The sequence below is a fragment of the Musa acuminata genome, chromosome BXJ1-9, assembly GCF_036884655.1.
Source record: "Musa acuminata AAA Group cultivar baxijiao chromosome BXJ1-9, Cavendish_Baxijiao_AAA, whole genome shotgun sequence".
Lineage (NCBI taxonomy): Eukaryota > Viridiplantae > Streptophyta > Magnoliopsida > Zingiberales > Musaceae > Musa > Musa acuminata.
The window spans coordinates 16,960,677-16,977,306 of NC_088335.1; positions in this window are offsets into that span (position 1 = coordinate 16,960,677).

Consider the following 16,630-nt stretch of genomic DNA (forward strand, 5'->3'; position numbering starts at 1 on the left):
TCTTCCTCTCGTGTTTCTTCTTTTCTTTTTTCTTTTTTTTTTTTTTGAACGAGATGGGGCAGCGAGGATGTCGAGCGGTGGTCGAAGTGTTAGGATCGAGAGCACTAAGAGGGGGGGAGTGAATTAGTGCAGCGGAAATCTTTCAGCGATTAAAAACGAAAGCTGCATTCATTTGATAAAAACTATTTTGATGCAAAAGCCGATTCTAAGAATACTTATGATTAAGTGCAGTTTATGTCTAAACACAGTTTGCGTCTAAGCGCAGTTTACGCAGTTTGCGTCTAAATGCAGTTTGCGTCTAAATGCAGATTGTGTCTAAGCGCAGTTTGCATCTAAGCGCAGTTTGCGTCTAAGATCAGATTGCGTCTAAGCGCAGTGCAGTTTGCGTCTAAACGCAGTTTTACGTCTAAACACAGCTTTACGTCTAAATGTAGTTTTATGTTTAAAAGTAGTTTACGTCTAAAACACAGTTTTAAAGGGATCTGAACTTAGAAACTTCGTTCGTAAAAGCGCAGAAGACAGTTTTGCAGAATCAAAACGTAAACGTAAACTGTAATGTATGAAAACACCGATTTACGTCTGAATGCAGATTCGGAAAGATCAGCACTTAGAAACTTGTTCGTAAAGGCGCAGAGAGCAGTAGCTATGTAGGAGGTTTGCAGTAATGATAAAGTGCTCAAAATAAACGCAAACCAGAGATTTAGAGTGGTTCGGTCAGTCTTGACCTACTCCACTTTTGGCTTCCTCCACCAACGAGGTCACCGACGTCAACTAGAGGCCTTCCTTCAATAGGCGAAGGCCAACTGCCCTTTTACAGATTCACTCCTTTTGATGGGCTCAGGAGACAACCCTTACAGGACCTTTCTCTCCTCTCTTTACAACTCAAGACTTGAAGAATAGAAAGAGGAGAACTTTAGGACTTTTCACAAATTTGAGCTCTTAGAATCACAGAAAAGATCAAGAATTCGGTGTAGGTCTGTATCTTTTCAGTGTTGAATGGGTGGGGTATTTATAGGCCCCAACCCAATTCAAATTTAGAGCTCAAAACGATCAAATCCCGGAATTCCGGGATCAGGCGGTTGCACCTCCTGACTGGAGAGGTTGCACCGCCTGGCAGAGCTCGAAGACTGAGCCCAGGCGGTTACACCTCTGTGTCAGGGGCGGTTGCACCTCCTGAGTCTGGCTCGGAGACTGAGCCCCAAGCGGTGCCACCTCTTGACTGAGGCAGTTGCACCTCTCTGCTAGAGCTCGAAGACTGAGCTCAGGCGGTGCCACCTCTCTATCAAGGAGGTTGCACCGCCCAGTCTAGCTCGAAGACTGAGCTCAGGCGGTGCCACCTCCTGGCTGGGGCGGTTGCACCGCCCAGTCTCGCTGGGAGGCTTAGCCCAGGCGGTGCCACCTCCTGGCCTAAGCGGTTGCACCTCTTTCACTATTTTAGCTCACTTGGTTTGGCTCCAAACTTGGCCCAAACCAGTCCGAACTTGGGCCTAATTGGCCCCTACTTGGGTTATAGGATTAACACCTAATCCTAACCCTAATTAACGTGCTAACTATGATTTTAAAGACATTTTCTAAGCTATTACAAAGTCCGCAAGTCAAGACTTCTTCTGGCGAGCTTCCGGCAAACTTCCGGCAGTCTTCCGATGAACTCTCGGAAACCATTCTGCGGACTCCCGGCAAGCTCCTAGACTTTACGATTTGATCTTAGCGAGTTCCAACGAGCTTCTTCGGCAAGCTCCGATCTTTCTCGGCGAGCTCTGTGAACTTCCATCGAACCTTCCGGCGAGCTTCCGAAAATCCTTCGGCAAGCTCCCAACTCATTCTCGGCTAGTTCCGGTAGCATTCCCGATGAACCTTCGGACTTCCGTCGAACTCTCGAACTTGCAACAAATCCTTCGCGCTTGACTCCGACACTTTGTTTCGCTTTATGTCTTCATCGTTATCATAGTTAATCCTGCACAATTAAAGCAAAACTTCGATCGAGACAATTAATCCTAAGCAATTAACCAAGTTGTCCGGCATGTCATTGGTCCCTCGACGCTTCGTCTGATTCTTCGGTGCATCGTCCTCTCCTACGGCCTATTGCCCAATCGGCCAATTGACTCCGCAACTCCGATATCCTTAGCACAATAACCGCTCTTCTTGGCCCGATGCCCGAGTCCACTGCCCGAAGCCTTCTATCGATACGTCGACCGATCCACCGGCCCGACGTCCAATCTTCTGACATGTTCCTCCGGCACAACATGATTTTCCTGCTTTAATTGTCTCATCCTGATCAAAGCATCCTGCGTCACTCAAAACGCAGATTAAATCATAAACTTATATCAAGTGGTTTCATCATCAAAATACGAGATTCAACAATCTCCCCCTTTTTAATGAAGACAACCATTTGATGACGGAGTTAAACTTAACTCCCGGAGTTTAAACAAACTCCCCCTATCAATATGCCATATTGATAAAACCTTAAATTCAAACTGAATTCAAGTCATTGCAATATTCATCATGAATACTTGCAACACGTCATCATAAACTTATGCATAAACTTATGCATAACATCATACTTCTCCCCCTTTGTCATCAACAAAAAGGAGAAGTATCACAATCAAGTGTTTGTGATATAAGTTTAACTCATTGCATGAAAAACATAATATCTATTGTTATCATCATGCAAGTTTGCTATCATCATATGGTAAGATATCAACATGTAAAATTACGATTCAAGTTCTTGATATCTTAACATGATATGACATTCATAGCACCTATTCATATGAATGCTGCTTTTGATATCTCATCATAATATGGCATTCATGACACTTTTAGGATCAAGAAAATCCGAAAATGAAATTTGACACTTTTATACATTCGGACAGGGTTTTACTAGAGATATTCAATTACAATCATGAAGGTAAAACATGCTTATTATCATGGAAATTTTTGTATTCAAGCACATAATTTTCAACATGTAATCATGGCAAGTAATTGTGTAAAATCATTATGGCAATCAAGTGATTTGATCATTCAATCAAAAAAGTCCGAAAAATAATTTTAACAGGTTTAATCATTCGGACATATTTTTGCCATAGTTTTTCAAATATAATCATGAAGATAAGGCATGCTCATCATCATGGTAGTATGATAGCAAGTTTACCATATACAAGCTAGCAAAAAATTTCTACATTTTAAGGCCCGCAAGCTAGCAATTTTGAGATGTTCAAGAAAGCAACTCTTGCTTCTTGAAATATAAGTTTTGCTAGATGTACAAGTTAACTTTTTGCTTCTTGAGATAGGCAAGATAGCACTTTTGCAATTTTTGTTTGGCAAGCTTGTGATGTTCAAGATAACAAGCTCTTTCTTCTCTTTTGAGAAGTATCATTTTTGCTTTCTTTGCAAAGTGCAAGCTAGCAAAATGCCAAACTAGCAAGAGATAATGTTTTACATGAGGCAAGCAAACAATTTGGCAAGTGTTACATTTGCATCTTCTTTTTAGATGTGCAAGAAAATAAACAAGTTTTTGCATTTTCTTGACATTTCAAGCTAGCAATTATCGGTGATGTTCAAGATAGCAATTTCTTCTCTTTTGTAATTTTTGCATTTCTCTTGAATTGTGCTAACAATCTATCTCCCCCTTTGTCATTGTCAAAAAGAAGGGAAAAACCCTTTACATCAATTTCTAAATCATGACAAAAGTAAGTAATCATTCTTATTTGTGCATCATTATAGTTTCAATGCACAAATTCATTAACATTACATTTCATTTTTTCTTTTTCTTTTTTTTTGCATGATACGAATAATCAATCATCATCATGAGCATATCAAACATGATATTCAAGCATTCATGATATATCATTTCGGCAACATGATCATAGATATTCAAACGATGGTATCTAAATGTCAGAATTCATTACATCCTATTATGCATGATTATTAACTCCTCATTTGTACTTCATGCATTATTTCATTTCATCTCATAAGAAATATCAAGAAGAGTTATTGGATGATGAGATAAATATTTTATGAATACACGGAATATCATAAGTGTTTCATGTATTCATATTATCACATGAAGCATATTATCATTTTTAAGATTCATAACATGAATAATGTTATTACTATTTCATCAAAATTAATTTCAAGATTCACACAATATCATGAAATCATTAATCTCGATAAGATGGGAAAAGCATTTTCTTTTTAAGTGATTCTTTTAACACATCATAAAAAACTCATTCATAATTCAAGTGATTTACAAGATATCATAAATGAATTTATCACTTGTATTTCATCAAAATCGAGAACTCTAGAGATAAAAAATGATTGAAGCATTTAATCAGATTGAAGCATGATTCATATTTAAGGTGTATCTTATGTCATAAATACGAATCAAGCATTTGTCAAATCTGAAATCATCCTCAAAATTACATTCAATAAATTCATATATGACAAACATAGATTTATTGAAAAATCAATAAGATAGAGGATTACATTTCAAGTGTTCATCAATTGTAGCATTTCATCACATGGTAAGATATCAATGCGTAAAATTACGATACAAGTTCTTGATATCTTAACGCATGATGCAAACATGGCATAATGCAAATTTGGCAATCATAGCATCAATTCATATAAGCATTGCAAATATGACAATCATATCAATTCATATATCTCTTGATGATGCAAGCATGGGATAATCATAGCATAGTATTTATAGCATCAATTCATATATTTCTCCCCTTTTTTAAGTGTTTCATCTTAAGTGATCGATTTCATGTTAGTATGCCTTTTCATTTATGTCAAATGAAAACATGCATCAACTTTTTTTTTAAAGCCACTGTTATTATCATGAAAATCGATAATCAAGAATCATCATACATAAAAAATATATACTCATTAATCATAACTTCAAATTAAGCATAATTTCATAAGGTATTTTTAATCACAATCATTTTGTTTATCATAAACATGCAATTTTCATGATTATTTTCAAAATTACTAGAATGATAAGCATGATTCCAAATTGTTTGTATTTTCATTATAAAATTATTAAACATGTGATTTTCAAGAAAATTAAATAAAAAAGAAAAATGCTTTAAGCATCATGTAATTTCAAAGTAAATTAAAGGCATTTTGATTACCTCAGCGTCGAAAGGCGTAAAGGCGTAGTTTGCCACCTCGCCTTTGTTGATTTTCTCCTCGTCTTCGGAGGAGCTCGATTCATCCCAATTTTTGTTCTTCTTCTTACGTTCAAAGCAAGTAGTTCCGTTCTTTTTACTTTTTAATTTTTGTTTTATTTGTAGTTTAAGTTCACCATCACTTGAGCTTATGCTTGAGTGGTCTTCAAATGTTCTATGTCCCAAATCCTTCCTGTTCTTTGGAAGGTGGTTCTCAAGTTCTTCACGTGCATTGCACGTCATTTCATATGTGATCAATGAACCAATTAGTTCTTCAAGTGGAAATTGGTTCAAGTTTTTCGATTCTTGAATAGCAGTTACTTTTGAATCCCAAGTTTTAGAAAGTGAGCGCAAAACTTTGTTAACGAGTTCAAAATCCGAAAAGCTTTTACCAAGTGATTTTAAACCATTGACGACATCCGTAAAACGGGTGTACATGTCAACAACGGTTTCGCTTGGTTTCATATGAAAAAGCTCGAAATCATGCAGTAAAATATTAACTTTCGAGTCTTTGACTCTACTAGTTCCCTCGTGCGTGATTTCAAGAGTGCGCCAAATATCGAAAGCCGTTTCGCACAAAGAAACCCGATTGAACTCATTTTTGTCCAAAGCGCAAAATAAGGCATTCATAGCCTTTGCGTTTAAAGAAAAATACTTCTTCTCTAAATCCGACCATTCGTTCATCGGTTTAGAGGGAAGTTGAAAACCGTTTTCAACGATATTCCATAAATCCAGATTTAGAGAAATCAAGAAAACTCTCATTCGAGTTTTCCAATAAGTATAGTCCAATCCGTTAAAGAATGGTGGACGAAAGACCGAAAAGCCCTCTTGAAGAGCCATTTCTCTCGGGTGTAAATCCGAAATGAGAAATACCCCGCTCTGATACCAATTGTTAGGATCGAGAGCACTAAGAGGGGGGGGGGGTGAATTAGTGCAGCGGAAATCTTTCAGCGATTAAAAACGAAAGTTGCGTTCATTTGATAAAAACTATTTTGATGCAAAAGTCGATTCTAAGAATACTTATGATTAAGTGCAGTTTATGTCTAAACACAGTTTGCGTCTAAGCGTAGTTTACGTAGTATGCGTCTAAATGCAGTTTGCGTCTAAATGCAGATTGCGTCTAAGCGCAGTTTGCGTCTAAGCGCAGTTTGCGTCTAAGATCAGATTGTATCTAAGCGCAGTGCAGTTTGTATCTAAACGTAGTTTTACGTCTAAACACAGTTTTACGTCTAAACGTAGTTTTACGTTTAAAAGTAGTTTACATCTAAAACATAGTTTTAAAGGGATCTGAACTTAGAAACTTCGTTCATAATAGCGCAGAAGATAGTTTTGCAGAATCAAAACGTAAACGTAAACTGTAATGTATGAAAACACCGATTTACGTCTGAATGCAGATTCGGAAAGATCAGCACTTAGAAACTTGTTCGTAAAGGCGCAGAGAGCAGTAGCTATGTAGGAGGTTTGCAGTAATGATAAAGTGCTCAAAATAAATGCAAACCAGAGATTTAGAGTCGTTCGGTCAGTCTTGACCTACTCCACTTTTGGCTTCCTCCACCAACGAGGTCACCGACATCAACTAGAGGCCTTCCTTCAATAGGCGAAGGCCAATTGCCCTTTTACAGATTCACTCCTTTTGATGGGCTCAGGAGATAACCCTTACAGGACCTTTCTCTCCTCTCTTTACAACTCAAGACTTGAAGAACAGAAAGAGGAGAACTTTAGGACTTTTCACAAATTTGAGCTCTTAGAATCACAGAAAAGATCAAGAATTCGGTGTAGGTCTGTATCTTTTCAGTGTTGAATGGGTGGGGTATTTATAGGCCCCAACCCAATTCAAATTTGGAGCTCAAAACGATCAAATCCCGGAATTCCGGGATCAGGCGGTTACACCTCCTGACTGGAGAGGTTGCACCGCCTGGCAGAGCTCGAAGACTGAGCCCAGGCGGTCGCACCTCTGTGTCAGGGGCGGTTGCAACTCCTGAGTCTGGCTCGGAGACTGAGCCCCAAGCGGTGCCACCTCTTGACTAAGGCGGTTGCACCTCTCTGCCAGAGCTCGAAGACTGAGCTCAGGCGGTGCTCTCTATCAGGGAGGTTGCACCGCCCAGTCTAGCTCCAAGACTGAGCTCAGGCGGTGCCACCTCCTGGCTGGGGCGGTTGCACCGCCCAGTCTCGCTGGGAGGCTTAGCCCAGGCGGTGCCACCTCCTGGCCTAGGCGGTTGCACCTCTTTCACTATTTCAGCTCACTTGGTTTGGCTCCAAACTTGGCCCAAACCAGTCCGAACTTGGGCCTAATTGGCCCCTACTTGGGTTATAGGATTAACACCTAATCCTAACCCTAATTAACGTGCTAACTATGATTTTAAAGACATTTTCTAAGCTATTACAAAGTCCGCAAGTCAAGACTTCTTCTGGCGAGCTTCCGGCAAACTTCCGGCGGTCTTCCGATGAACTCTCGGAAACCATTCTGCGGACTCCCGGCAAGCTCCTAGACTTTACGATTTGATCTTAGCGAGTTCCAACGAGCTTCTTCGGCAAGCTCCGATCTTTCTCGGCGAGCTCTGCGAACTTCCATCGAACCTTCCGGCGAGCTTCCGAAAATCCTTCGGCAAGCTCCCAACTCATTCTCGGCTAGTTCCGGTAGCATTCCCGATGAACTTTCGGACTTCCGTCGAACTCTCGAACTTGCAAAAAATCCTTCGCGCTTGACTCCGACACTTTGTTTCGCTTTATGTCTTCATCGTTATCATAGTTAATCCTGCACAATTAAAGCAAAACTTCGATCGAGACAATTAATCCTAAGCAATTAACCAAGTTGTCCGGCATGTCATTGGTCCCTCGACGCTTCGTCTGATTCTTCGGTGCATCGTCCTCTCCTGCGGCCTATTGCCCAATCGGCCAATTGACTCCGCAACTTCGATATCCTTGGCACAATAACCGCTCTTCTTGGCCCGATGCCCGAGTCCACTGCCCGAAGCCTTCTGTCGATACGTCGACCGATCCACCGGCCCGACGTCCAATCTTCTGACATGTTCCTCCGGCACAACATGATTTTCCTGCTTTAATTGTCTCATCCTGATCAAAGCATCCTGCGTCACTCAAAACGCAGATTAAATCATAAACATATATCAAGTGGTTTCATCATCAAAATACGAGATTCAACACGAAGGTCGCTGGCAGGGGAAACAGCGACAACGGTGAAGAAAGAGTTGCCTTGTAGTGGTGGTGGGGAAGAAGGGAAGTAAGGCTGCAGCGGGCTGCGCCAAGGATCGTTGCTCTGATACCAAAGATAAGACCCTAGGCTCTGATACCAAATGATATGACCTTAAAGTCTTATCATAGGCTCTGATACCAAATGATAAGACCCTAAAGTCTTATCGTCGCTCTGATACCAAATGATAAGACTTTAGGGTCTTATCATTTGGTATCAGAGCAGCGATCCTTGGCGTTCTCGCTGCAACGAAGCTATCAAAAAAAAAAAAAAAAAAAAAAAGAAAGAGAGAAGAAGAAGCATCAACCGCAGCCACGCACCCCTGCTTCCCCTGCTTCCGGCCAGCCCACCCGCTGCCCGTAACTGCTCTCCGACCAGCAACCGACTCTGCCCCACTTCCGGCCAAAGTCCACCGACCGCCTCCCAGCCGCAACCCTATCTATGCCCCCCTTGGGTCACAGCCGCAGTCGCCAGTTGCCGCAGCCCCTTGTTGCAACGGTTGCAGAAACATAGTTCCTCTGTTGCCGTAGCCCCTTGTCGATCATAGCCGTGCCTCCACCAGCCGTGCCGCCTCGAGCACTCCTCTTCCCCTCTAGCGTCGTCGCCGCCTAGTTGACCCATCGCTGCTGCGGGCCACCGTGCGACGACCACCGCTCGCCTCCCAACCGTCGCTCCCCCTTGCTCTGCATCTTTTGTAACCGAAACAGGGCAATCACGGGCAACTCACATCTGCTGCTTTGTTTCCAGCCACCGCCATCGCCATCGCCTTCCAGCCACTGCTCCTGCTCGCTTCCCAACCGCTGCTCCCCCTTGCTTTGCATCCGTGGGGACGGAAACAGGGCAGTTACCACCGTCGCAGTCGCGGGTCCCCTTATTGCCGCAGTCGCGGACCCCCTTGCTGTTGCGAACGCCGGTTGCCACCACCGTCGCCACTGCTGCCCAGCCAGTGACGACGTCGCTCGCCGCCCAGCCTGCCACGACCCTCGCTGCCTCCTTCTCCACCACCGCCATTGCGCTCCGGCCAACAACGACTGTTGCTACCAGCCACCGCAGCCTTCACCTCAACCCCCTCGATCTGCACCGTTGCTGCAGCCCCCTTGCTCTGCATCTTTGCCGCTGCCGCCGATTGCCACCACTGCAGCCTCAACCCCAACCGCTTCAACGCCACCTCCCTCTTATTCTGCCTCCGCTGCTGCAGTTGTTGGTTGCTATCACCGTAGCCTCAACCCGGCTGCTCGGCGATTGCTTCCTTGGGTCACAGCAGTCACAACCGTCGCCTTTCAGCCTCGGTGCTCTTATCTCACACAGTGACAAAAACATAAGGCAGCAACTCTTCCTCCATCGCAGCCACTACAGCAGCGAGTCCTTGCCAGCGCTGCCCCCAACCACACCACCATCGCTGCCTCCCAGCCCTCAACAGTAGCGATCCCTCCATGCAGCGACTGCAACAAGCATTGTTGCCTCTCACCAGTGCCTCCTTCCGCAGTGTGACAGAAACAGAGCAACGCTGCCTTCCTTCCGCACCGTCACAGCCATCGCAGTGGTGAGCCCTTGGCGGTGCTGCCCCAGCCGCACCACCATCACTGCCTCCAAGCCCTCAGCAACAGCGATCCCTCTACGCAGCAACCGCAACAAGCATCGCTGCCTCCCACGCGGCGACCGCAGCTACATCCCCGCATCCTCGCAGCAACCCTTCATTCCCATAGTGTTGCCACCGACTACGTCACAACAGCGGCACTGAATAGGGTAGTGATTGATGCCCTTGACCAACACCAAAAATAGGAGTTGAGATTACAGATTTGCAATCTTACGAAATGGCCACTGATAACTCAGTAAAAACACAAATGGAAGCATTGGAAATTAGAATTGAGAACCGAATACAAGAAGTACTTAATGATTTCAAAAAGGATTTACTGGGGAGCCTTAGTAAATTTTAACGAGGTGGGAGCTCAAGTTCTACATTGCACATATATGGAAATACTAAAAAAGGGCTCCAAGATTGTGACACAATCTACTCGTACATGAAGGTGGATGGACAGCTCGCCAAAATTTGTGAGACTTCTACAATGTTGGAATATCAGAGTAGGTTTGAAAGATTGTCAAATCAAGCTAGAGATTAGTTGGAACGACAACTTCTGGATACATTTATTGAAGGGCTTATTCTAGAGATTCGGTGTGAAGTTAAGGCTCGTCAACCCCGCACTATGATAGCTGCGATCTCATTCACACATCTACATGAGAAAAAAATCAACAGGGAAAATCATGGAAACAGAAGTGACAACAACCAGATGATTAGTAAGCCACTAGCCCCATCTATTCTCAACCAAAGCCTTGACACCCGAAGACTAACCCAAGAAGAACTCAATGAAAGATCAGCAAAGGGTTTGTACTATGATGAAAAATGGAGTATGGAGCACCGATGTAAACAAAGGCAACTTCTGATGATTGAATCAATTGGAGAGGAGCCGAAAGCTAAGAATGTGGACTCCCATGAAGGTATAAATTCTAATGAAGACGTTGAACCTATCGTACATACAGTGCATGCATTGGATGGCGCTGTTTGACCATCGTGGACCCTAGCTATCTCTATCTTGCTTGACTCCCAACATATTTCTATACAACTCATCTATATAGATAATCTCACCAACAACATCATAAATTGTATATATATATATTTCTATTAATGTTTCCTTTAACTTCATTTGTTATACATTTATATACATGGTGGTCGAGCGGATTCCCTGGGCTTCCTAGCTATCTCTATCGTGCTTGACTCCCAACATATTTCTATACAACTCATCTATATAGATAACCTCACCAACAACATCATAAATTGTATATATATATTTCTATTAATGTTTCCTTTAACTTCATTTGTTATACATTTATCAGTCAATTCAATTTCAGTTATATCATCAATATCTTTATTTTTATATAAAAAAACATGAGTCATTCAAGTCAAATCTATATGACTCAACTAGCACTTAGTTGTTTGTATCCCTAGATGAGTGACATCTCTATCAATTATACATGTTGACCACTCATATCCGGTTGGACACTTCTCATTTGATTAAACATCGTCCCCACAAACATAAATATACATTAAAAAAACATAGAAAATGAGTGATAAAAGTACTTGCATAAAAATTTGCATTATGTTTTTGGAAGAAGAGATAAAAGATATCGTTACAATGTTTTTATAAAGTCTTTATAGTGTTTACATGTATATACAGAAAACACTATAAAATTAACATAAAAATAATATAAAAACTTCATTTCCCTAATTTTATCATTCATTCTAGTGCATACCATGTAAATAATTAGAGTCTTTATAATGTTTTCATTCATATATAGAAAACACTATAAAGTTAATATAAAAAGGCTTCATTTTTCTTATTTTTTTCATTCATTTTAATATAAATCATCTAAAGAATTGTAATAGGACATCACTTACATCATGTTTTCTATACTAATGATTAAGAGATATCATTATAGTATTTTTATAAAGTCTTTATAGTGTTTTCATTCGTAATCAGAGAACACTATAGAGTTAACATAAAAATACTATGAAATACTTGTAGTGTTTTCACTTGTTACAGTGTTTTTATAAAGTCTTTACATTGTTTTTATTCGTATTCTAAAATACTATTTTAAAGTTAACATTAAATCATTGTAATTGCTTTATTTCCATAATTTTTTCATTCATTTCGATATATATCATCTAAACAATTACAATCAGACATCATCCGTATCATGTTTTTCATATAAGTGATAAATAAGATATCTTAACAGTGTTTTTATGAAGTCCTTATAATGTTTTCATTGGTATTCGAAAATCATTGTAATTTTAACATAAAAACACTATAATAATATGATTTTCCTAATTCTTTCATTCATTCAAATTCATACTATCTAATCAAAAAAAAAAAAAAGAAGCCTTAACCCTAACAGTGTAAAAGTCTTAAATCGTCCCATTGGATCAAAACCAACTGATCCATCCAATTTAATTGGTCCACCCTATGGAAAAACATAAGATAACTTTTGAAGGAGTATTTTTAAAAATTTTAAAATAAGAGATAATTGATTGTGAAAAAGAAAAAGAGGTATCAATTAAAAAATATTACTCAAAAAATAAACATTTTCTAAGAAAATCAAATAAAATTTATATGAGACTTGTAACAGAAAGGATAATTTTTGGTGACGATGAAAGTGATTGTCTAATGAATGGCTCAATATACACTCACAGAAGTAAGATTGGAGTGAATTATGAGGTTTGAACCCATGTAATTATAGCAAAAGCTCTATGGTCAATCAATTGAAAAAGGATCGAAGCCAACTCCACATTAGTATGTTGGAGTTGAGGAAGGAACTCTTAATTGTAAAATAAACACAGAAAAAAGAGAGATGTCGGCCACGTTCATAGTTAGTTAGTCAGCACAAATATTATTGATTATTCCCTATGGACAACACAAACTAATATGATCAGAGGGATTGACAAGGTAAGAACAGCTGGATTAGTCCCTCATTGTGAAAGTTTTCTTGCTTACTGGATTTCACAAGAACAGCTGCTTAGGCTTAATCTCTTGTGAAAGTTTTGTTGAGCCCTTATCTCATCGCTTAGGCCTCCACCACAAAGAAGAATGAAATCGTAACGACAAAGAAAAGCACATTCCAATAAATAACATATGGTGTCTATTTATACATGATACTTTAGAGAGGATTTTCTTGATTGAGCAGCGAGATTTCCTCGTGCAGTTGAGGAAATCTCATCTGCTATGCAGTTTAAGAAATCTCTCTATTATCAAAGGAAATCTCTCTGTTATCATGCCCCAAAAATAGTTTGTGGGCTAGAGGCTTCGTGAGTGAGTTTGCTAGTTGATCAGTCGTATGGACATGAGAGACACAAAGTTGATGTCTGACAATTTGATCTCACACGAAGTGAAAGTTGATGGCAATGTGTTTCATGCGTGAGTGGAACACTAGTTTGACACATAAGTAGGTGGCTCCAATATTATCACAATATATTATAGGAGTAAGGGTAGAGCTGACTCTGAGTTTCTTGAGGAGATTTGTAAGCCAATTGAGTTCAACAGTAGCGATAGCAATGACACGATATTCAGCTTCAGTTGTAGACCGGGCGATTGTCTTTTACTTCTTAGAACTCTAACTGATTGGATTAGACCCAAGAAAGACAACATACCCTAACGTGGAGGTTCTATCATCAAAGTTTCCTATCCAATCAACATTAACAAAGGCATAAAGATGAAGTGGAGTGGTTTTGCAGAGAAAGAGACTATGATTGAGGGTCCTTTTAAGATATCGTAAAATTCATTTAACCGTAGACCAATGTATAGCAGAAGGCTGGTGCATGTATTGAGATAATTTATTTACTGCAAATGAGATATCTAGACAAGTGAGAGCCAAGTACTGTAAGGAGCCAAGTACTTGTCAGTATTGAGTTGAGTCTGTAGTAGGACTATCATCACATAATTTGAGTGATTCACTAGTAGAAAGAGGAGTAGCAACTTCTTTCACATCCTGCATATTTATCTTTGATAATAAGTCTTGAATATACTTTCTCTATAAGAGGAGGAGACCTGAGGATGTAAATGTTACTTCCATTCCCAAAAAGTAACTCAAGGGTCCTAAATCTTTGAGGGAGAATCGATCAGCCAATTACGTTAGAAATGTCTGAATCTCCAAGGGATCATTGCTTGTGACAATAATATCATCTACGTAAACTAGAAGATATATTGTATTTCCATATTGTTGTCGTAGGAATAAAGAGGTATCAGACTTGGAATTGATGAAGCCAGTTGATATCAGAAATAATCTAAGTTCAGTATACCAAGCTCTTAGAGCTTGATGGAGTCCATAAATAGCTTTTTGTAATTTGCAGATATGTCTCGGATACTGTGATGAACAAAGCCAAGGGGTTACTGTAAAAATGCATCTTCAGTTAGAGTCCCTTGTAAAAAGGCATTGTTAACGTCCAATTATCGTATGTGCCAGCCTTTGGAAATGGCCAAACTTAGAATGAGCTAAATTATTATAGGTTTAACTATAGGACTAAAAGTCTCTATGAAGTCAACTCCAGGTCGTTGATGAAACCCTTTGGCTACTAAACGTGCTTTATATCGAGCAACGGACCCATCGAGGTTCCACTTAATTCGGAAGACCTATTTACACCTGATGATGTTTTATGTAGGATGAAAAGGTACAAGAATTCATATGGAGTTATGGAGTAGAGCATCATATTCTTCACACATGGTTTTACGCCAATGTGGAGATTTTTGGGCTTGAGTAATTGTGGTAGGTTCACTGGTCTCAGGAGAGGATTTAGTGATAGCATGTAGGTCGAGAACTTGACATAGTTTAAAGATATCACTTTTTGAACATGATATCATTGGATGTCTAGGAACTGTAGGTTGTGTTATTGGTATATTGATGATGAGGAGGAGGAATGATTTGTTTGGAGCTCATAGGTTCAGAAGGCGTCTTGGTCAAACCTTTGTTGACAATCTTGTTATACGGATTGCCCCTCCTTGTAGATTTTTTATTGACTTGAGCTATGATGGATGGTCTTGGCTGTTTGTCCTCACACTTTAGATATATCTCAAAATCAAACAGCTTGTCGTAGAGTTCTTCGAATGACACTGATGAATCATGTGCCCGTATTGCTATTATCAATTCCTTGTACCTATCTCCTAGGTTGTTGAGGATATGGACAGTAACTTCTTCATCACTTCACTGAGGGAATGACCTATCAAGGCCAAGTTATTAATGATAATCTTTATGTTGTGTAGATAATCAACAACAATACTTCCCTCTTATTTTATCTTCATGAGACTGGATAGGAGACTAAGCATGCGAGTGCGGGAATGATTGGCTAGGGTGGTTTGCAACTTGCACTAAGCTTCGACAGTAGTGTCACATGAAGAAATGAGGGATCCAGTGACCGAAGCTTGAATTGCTTGAAGGATAAGACGATCCTGGCGTAACCATAGTTTGTGGTCCAAATTTGATATTGGACTAGGTGCGTTTGGGATGTTGAGCATCGCCAATGGACAATGAAGAGAGCCATCAACATAGCATAGAAGATCATAGCCAAATAATATATTAGAGAATTTAGCACGCCAGGATGCATAGTTGCCACCTTTAGATAATTTGAAGGGAATGAGGGTTGCTGCATTTATGGAGATAAGGCATATATGTAGGAAAGTACTATGGTTCCTTACGGGAACAATAATTGGAGCATCAGAGGTAGATGATGAGGACATATGAAAGACATGTACCAATATGCGGGAGCAACTAGAAGTCCACAGCGATGACAATGATCAGGGAGGAAGAGGTGTTGGTGCAGATCAGTGTCACCTGAGGTGGGTTGTGTTGGGAAATCATGGGGGGCGACATCATATGCGTAGCGGAAGAATAAAAAAATAAAAATCCTCGATTCCCAAAAAGATGTTCGTCGTCGTGCGAAGATTGGTGCGCAAAAATCCGCAAAACACAAAACTGCGTATAGAGATTGTGTTACCTAGGGAGATCGTATATCCCTATTTCCTTGCAGATCCTTAGGAGAGAGTGAAGGAGGTCAAGCGTCCTCCTCTCTAGCGGTGATCCACACAGCAGGGTTGCGACGACGCTCCTCAAAACTTTAGGCCTACTCTGAGGTGGAGAGGGAGAGGAGAATAGGAAAGGCAAGCAAAGACTCTAGCCTATGAGGCTGTGAATCCCTCCTATTTATAGAGATTCCGTGTAAAACCCTAATGGGTCCTTCCCTAGTGGGTATTGGATCTGCATCCAATAAGACAAGGGCTCCGTCGGATATCTCATATCCGAACCTCTACTCATCGCAATGCCTACCATATGTGTGTGACCCTCTAGGCCCAATATCGAGCTGGCCGTGAGTCATACCTATCAGAACTCCTTCTAACTCAGTGAATTATTATCTCTGTAATAATTCACTCGACTCATCGACTACGGACGTACTAGGCCACTACGCCACAGTCCCCAGACGATACAGGGGAATCCAATCCATTGGACCTGTCTGTCCTCAGTTACCATGTACCTATAGTCCCTCATCCATCTAATATCCCAGAGACCGTATATCGAGCATGGTGCTGTCAGACCCATACGGTTTCTACTCGAGTCTCGCTCTAATCGGATTCTCCCGGAGAACTCTTTCTCTCTCAACCCGAATGACCCTGGCTAGGGATTTGTCTGAGCAAGAACACATAGGATATTCCTCTCA